The sequence below is a fragment of the Olea europaea genome, chromosome 2 (genome assembly GCF_002742605.1).
Source record: "Olea europaea var. sylvestris chromosome 2, O_europaea_v1, whole genome shotgun sequence".
Classification (NCBI taxonomy): Eukaryota; Viridiplantae; Streptophyta; class Magnoliopsida; order Lamiales; family Oleaceae; genus Olea; species Olea europaea.
Window position 1 is genome coordinate 26,832,360 of NC_036238.1, and position 7,699 is coordinate 26,840,058.

Sequence of the window (7,699 nt, forward strand, 5' to 3'; positions counted from 1 at the left end):
TCAATTGTTTGGCCATGTTGTCATAATGTGCATTCCCATTCTGGGTAAATCTTTCTATATTATGAATACTTCGTAGATTTACCTGTTCAACGACCTCTTGTGTGAGTTCTTCAAGTAATGCGATCATGGTTCGAGGACTCAACTCTGTCATTGGTTCGTAGCGGCTATGATTGCTCTGTTCCTGTCCATCTATTCGTGGAGAGCTATGCTGCTCGTCATATCGTTTGATCACAGACTGGACTCCTCCCTGACTTGCTGTTTCCTTATCGAATTTTTGAGGCATATTATTTTACCTTTTGTATTTTCAACACCAATTCGTAGATTTACCTATTCAACGACCTCTTGTGTGAGTTCTTCAAGTAATGCGCGCATGGTTCGAGGACTCAACTCTGTCATTGGTTCGTAGCGACTATGATTGCTCTGTTCCTGTCCATCTATTCGTGGAGAGCTATGCTGCTCGTCATATCGTTTGATCACAGACTGGACTCCTCCCTGACTTGCTGTTTCCTTATCGAATTTTTGAGGCATATTATTTTACCTTTTGTATTTTCAACACCAAGATCCCACTGGGCGTGCCAAATTGTTTCGAAATTAAAATAATTATGAGTCAATACCCCAGTAATTCAGTGCGCTACCATAAATTGTTTTGATAGTACTCGAGCAAGTAGGTCACAATTACATGACAAGATTGAAAGCAAACAACAAACAAGTTTTTATTTCAACTAAATCTGATCAAATGCTTCATATTTTGTCTTGGTAATATTTAAAGAGCTACGCAATGTAAATTTTAAAAAAAATGTAAACATATTAAATAAAGAAAAGTTTTTTTTTTTTTTTGGTCAAAATGTATTTTGGATTAATATTTTGTTGGAGAATGTGCGGTCAAAAAATAAAGAAAAGTTTTGAATTTGTGTATAAAATTATTTTATGGGAAAATGTGTAGTTGGAAATAATTTTTGAAAAAAATGAGTTTTTAAAAAAAATAGTGACCAAACATAGTCTAAGTCCATGTTTGACCTTCATTTTTAACATTCATTTTTTCTCAAACTCAATTTTAACCATACATATTTTGATAAAATAAATTTTCCCTAAAATTCATAGATTTCCCTACTTTTTAAGTAAAAGTTATCCAAAAAATTCATTTTTCAAAGCTTGTTAAATTTAACCCTTGTTTGAGCCCCATTTTGAGAAAAAAAAATTTTGAAGCGATTTTCGGAGAAAATGTGATTAGATATTAAGAAAAAGTTTTCGATTTATATATAATATAAATTTTTTGAAAAATGTGTGGTTGAAATGAGTATTGAAAAAATGAATTTTCAAGAAAATAGGGGCTCTAAATATTTAATAATTCTAAAATTTAGATTTCATTTGTTATTATCAAAAATAGAATATAATTTTTTTTGTGGAGGGTTAGTAAGAGCCTGTTTGATTCTCATTAGTTAAAAAAAAGAAAAAGAAAATAGTTTTGAATTGTATTTTTGGAAAAATATTTGGTTAAAAAGTATTGAAATTTTTGTGATATACATATAAAATATTTTATTGTGCAATTGTTTGATTCAAACGATTTTATTAAATCATAAAATAAATTTATGAGTAGCACGTACGTAATAAAAGTCAACGTTCAAAATGGAAAGATCAAGATTCGAAGTCTGAATGTGGCAGAAAAAATCTATTGAATGTGGGTTTGGAATGGGACCCACCACGTTCATATTCTGAAATTGGATATATTAACCTACCTTAAAAACTATGCAAAGATTAGTATAAATTTCAATTCTTAAATGCTGAAAATTGAAGTCCTTTATTGTGTGCAAAAAAAAAAAAAAAAAAAAAAAAAAAAAAAAAAAAAAAAAACAAGAAAAATGAAAATCTCTTTCTATTTAAAAAAAAAAAAAAAAAAAAAAAAGAAAGACAAAGACAAAAACTATGATATACTTATTGATAAGTAGGATTTGATAGAATTAAATATAACTTTAAGAAATATGGCAACTTTTATGTTTTATTTTATATTATAAGTTCAATTTATTGTATTAAATATATTTAAAATAATAAGGCCCCGTTTGGTACCAATTTTTTTCAAAATGTATTTTTCTCTCTCTTCTTTTTAACCACATATTCTTTAGAGAAAATTACATTGGGTGTCAAAATACCACTTTGCATTATCAAAAATGTCACATTTTTAAAACCATATCAAAAATGTCATTTTCGGACTGTTTTGCCCCTTTGAATAATTTTAATTCCTTATATATCCTTCATGAAATGTGATATGACTAGTCCATTAAAAATAGTAGAAAAACCTATGACATGTCAGGGTTTGGGGTTTATTCAATGTTGAAAACATAAAATGAAAAAAAGGAGGAGGTGAAACGAGAAGAAAGAAACCGAGTCTCACTCTCACGCACTCCTTTTCTCTCACGCACTCCCCTCTCTCACTGGAATTGCCCCCCTCTCACCCAGTGATGCCCACCGTCGACGATATTTTTCAAAGATTTGAGGTATCTACTACAGATTTCTGTAGGGGAGGGAGTGAAATCAATGGCATCATCGGCTTGTCGACCTGAAGAAGAACCCTCTCTCCGCCATCCACAAAAAGACCATCTCCAGCCGCCTTCGCAAATACGGTATGTATATGTGTATATTTGTAGTATGGGTAAATGTGTGTGTTTTTGGTCTACGTATTGTTATTGTTAATTTAGGTTTGGATCTTTGACTGTAATTTCAAGCTAGTCAACACCGTCATTGTTGTGTATCTGTAATCTATATGAGCCCTTTTCGTTTCTGGGGCACTGTTACTGATTTTAAACTTTTGATTTTTGGTTGTAAAGAGTTCCATGGGTGTATAAAATTCTGGGTAATTAAAAGAAGGTTCTTTCTATTTTACAAATAAATGCTGATGCATCTTTCGAGAAATAATTTAAAGTTTTAAGTTTTCGCTATGTTTGCTTGTTCTCTTGCATATCTTTGGAGAAATAATTTTATGTGTTGATTAAGTAGAGTAGAAAATCCTCCGCCTCTTCCACTTTCAAAACTCGGTCTGGTTGTTCAGTTATTGGGTTTCGAAAGTCTCTTCGAGAAAAGGGAAAATTACCAAACGGTGTTCCGAGGTCTTGGGTTATGCTTGAATTTAGTGTAGATAATACTTCGCCCCTGCAACGGCAACAGATTTTTGCAGATGACACAAAGGTAGATTATTATTTATTTCTTCTAATAGTACATTCATCTACACTCTAATGTCTGTATACAATGAAATTTAATAAGCTAATTGATATTGTTTTTGTCCTCCTAGAAGTCCTTTTAGAAGAAAGAGATGTCAAACTTAGTTGTTCTAATTTCATGTATCGATGTCTAAAACTGTTCTTGATGTTTTTGGTTTTTGTAAAACTTTATTCTTTCTTGCAGTATCATTTATGGAATTGGCCGACTTGTACGTTCATTAATGTAAAATTTGTAACTTCATAAATGAAAGAAGCTTGTGCGCAAATTAATTAGCAACAACTTATATTTAGTAACTTTTGGTTTCTGAAGTAATATTAAATTTAGTGGGAGAGATGATGCTCTTCGAAGCATTCATGAATCAGGAAAACTAGATACAATTATAGGAAGACAAAAAACATGTTTATTTTAGAAGGAATTGGGGATCTTATATTGGGAAATCTGCTAAAAACCAAACTATGTCGGTATGATAAAGCCAACAAGGTATTCATGATTTGGCTCTTCTATGCTGCTGTCTTTAATTATATAAGTGTTCGTTTGGTATAAAAATAGCTTCCTGTCAACATGAATCCCATTCAGTTTCTTCCCATTTATGGTTTCAACCTTTTTGTTTCCTCTCATATTTGCATTCACCTTCAAGCTTCTTCCACTATCACTCTCCATGCATGTCCTTCGACATGAAGTGTTAACCTTCCTACATGCATTTCCTTTTAAATCACTTACTACCGAAGTGTCGTTCCCGACAGTTCGCAACAGAAATTCTCGACAGATGGAATGGTCGACAGATGAACTGTCAATCCAGACAGTTAGGCTCAGTAATTCCCGACAGATGAGCCTCTCCACCGATAAATTATCGGGAACGAGAGTTCATTTGTTCCCTAGTTATGCAAGTTGAATTTTGGTTTCGACAGTGCACGTAAGTTTCGCATTAAAAATACTGTTATACTATGATATCACAATTTTGTTCATTGATCCGTCGTTGCAACATCGTACGTGTGTTTCGCATTACTATTACTCAAACGTATGATCTCACGATTTGTATAGTGGTGCCAACATTGCATGTGTGCTTTTGCATTAACATAATTGCAACGCTATGATCCGGACATTTGTTGATTGATTAGTCAATGCACCTTGTTCGTTGAAATGTGGTTCTATTATTTCCGTCCCGACGTGTCGTGTGTCTTCAAATACTACCATCTGACGTATTAAATTTATGTTCAACTGCAGGAGGGTGCATGGATTTTGAATATCTGGTTCCAAAGAATGCGCGGCTGAGGGCCCACATCTCACAGCGAAGCAATCTACGGTACGTGAAGACAGTCCTGGAGCATTTCGATAAGCGACAGCGTACGGACTTCCGTAACTCATGCCTAGGGTTCTTATCCGAGGTTCGAGATCTCCAATTTTCAGCCCAACTAATCCAGCAGCTCGTTTTCCGCTACATATGAACTGAAAAGGCCAGCAAAATATGGTTTAAAGTGCAATGCCACTTAGCTAGGTTTGGCCTGTAAAAGTATGCTCTCGTCACAGGTTTAATGTGTGGTCCTCTTCCAGATGACGCCGCGATGGACCGAGTTCTACAAAAGAAGAGGTTGAAGGATAAATACTTCAAATCGACGGAGTGGATTTCGTGTGGCGAACTTGAGAAGGCATTTCTCCGGCTGTCAACGCCCAGAGCAGATCGGTACAAGCTCGAGCTTGCTCTAATCATCGAAGGAGTGTTCAATGCTCCGGATAGCCATGCCGGTATTGAACTTCCCACGCTGTCGATCGTGGACGATCTGGACATGTTCTATTCCTACCCGTGGGGTAGAGTATCGTACATTCGTCTAATAAGGGGCTTCCGACGCAGACTGGGACGAAAATTTGTAGATGCCACAAATAAGAAGGATAAGGCGGTTACTTATACAGTTCACGGCTTCCCCATTGCCATGCAGGTAGTACACACAAATTTTGTACAACGTATTCATTATTTCATCAGAAATGTATTGTCATTGGTTCCTTTAATGTTCAACTCACAGTTACAATTTGCTATAACATATATGGGCATTCGAGGCAATACAAGAAATTGGGAATAGGTTTGCTTGGCGATTGGGTCATCAATCCCCACGGCTTCTGAGTTGGACGTGTACCAAACAGCCGCAACACGGGACGTATGATGCATTTTTCAAGAACATTAAGGTATTGGATTGCGTTTCATGCATGCGATTTGCATGTGTCGTTACTCGTTACATTTTCAGTGACACTAATTTATTTTATGTTGCAGCTGCACGTGTTCGCGACGCTTCATCCCACCGAAGTCGAGCTTGGACAACCATGTATCTCCACCCTCTTGCCGTTTGAAAACCGTACTGTACCTGTGTTGGACGAGGTTGCAAGGGACATTATCCCTGCACAGCTTCACCCAGATCCTTTGCCCAGTAGGGAGAATGTTGGAAACTCAAGGGAAGAGGCTCCGAGGACGATGATGAGTTGGGGGACAGTGAGGACGAGGGAGCCTGTGAGGAGACCGGAGGTGATAAGAGGGGAGACAGCAATGGAGAGGCCTCGGAAAAGGGGGACAGTGGCGACAGTGAGGATGACCACACTCGTACACCGCAGACTGGGACATATTCCTCTCCCCCCATGCACAGACGTACTTCTCCCATTCATGCACCCTCCACATCTCATGTACGACAAGGTCAAACCTCTGGTGCGAGCCTCACGAGAGACGAGGTGGAGGAACTATTGCTCGATCAAAGAACGCTCATCGAAATTTGTTTGCGCACAGTGAAGCTTGAGATCATGGAGCACGTCACCAATGAATTTGTGAAGGTCAGGGACTTCATTTCTACCCTCGTCCCCCCAGCTCCCTCTAGAAGTATTCTATCCACGGCTCAGGCGGCAAATGAGCTTATAGTTTTAGCTACTTCAGTGCATGATATGTGTACTGCATTTAAATTGTTATCTACTATATGTTACTTATGTTTGCTGACATTGAGTACACATGGGATTTGTGACTTAGACGGAAATGGAGGCGACACCGACCCTGTCCCGGAATGTGAGGAACCGCAAGGTATGTGCATCAATTACTATGGATACATTTTCATGTCTTCTTTACTATTTGATACTAGCAAATACGTAACCCCCTTAGGTTTTTGCAATTGTTGTTTTTGTAGTGCATGGAAGAGGCTTCTCCCTGTTGCTGGTCGATCATGACGAAGATGTGGACAAGGAAATGCAAGAGTGGAATGGTACGTGTCTTAAGTAACGCATAATATTTGATTTCGTTCATAGGTCTCACCTCATTCGGAAGTGTGTATAGTGTAAACCCTAAACAACACGCGATTTCTAATATTGGGTATGTTGGTACTCATGCGTAGGTGGAGCCGGCATGGAATTCGAACCAGCATTAAACGGTGACGACGGCGACGTAGCTTCCGGTGGTTCGGGAAAATGGGAGGACGACGGTGTTGAGTCCCCTAGTGGTGTAGCGGAGGCGAACGGTACGTACACTACGATGGATTACTTCTATTTCACTGCTTAGAGTAACGCGTAATATTTGGATCATTTACTTACATATGACCTCATGCACTAGTATGTATTCTCGACTGTTTGAAGTATACAGTATTACTAATATTTCGTCGCATGTTAATTTCATATTAGGTGGACGCGGCATGGATTCCGAACCAGAAAAGAACAGTCAGGATGACGAAGTGTCTTTCGGTGGTTCGGGGAACCTCTTGGACAAAGGTGTTGCGTCCACTAGTGGCGTAGCGGAGGTGGATGGTAAGTACATTGTGGTGGAGAACTCATCATGTCACCCTAACCCAAATTCGTGATACAAATGGATGAAGTGCTAATTAAAGTGGAATTGTTTTGTAGGCAGTGCGACAAACATGCCGAGGGAGGCCAGCATACCCGTGCAATGCAATGACCCACCCACCACAAAGAGGCGACAATCGACACGCATCCGACGTCCTGCTGTATCTAATAAAACTCCGTACACTAGGGGGAGGGCGAAGAGAGTGAAGAAATGAGGTATTTTTGGCGTAATTTGACATGATTTCAAGTTTGTGTGGAGTTCGTCTTTGCGTAGTCGTACGTTTATGTTATTCTAAAGGAGCATATCCAATAGTATACGAATATTCTCCGTACTGTTCATATCACATGCAATTGAAACATAATATTGTCGAATTTTGTCACGTTCAGTCGAATATCTGTAAAGGAGCATTTCGAAGGGGTTTGTCCATTTTTGCAATTAAATGGGTTGGGTTCGATTATATTTACCCCATTTTCTGTCCGGTTAGGTTGGGTTATGGGTTATCCCTTTAACCCAACCCGAAGCCGACCAACCCAACCCAACCCAACCCGCATATAAAAGTTAATTTTAAAAATGTGTAGAAATTATAAAACGAGTATAAGGTCCCTCCATTTTCCCTGACCCTTTCCATTCCCATTTTCCATTTCCCCCTCAGAGAAAACCTAGTCTCTTCCAATCCATCACGAA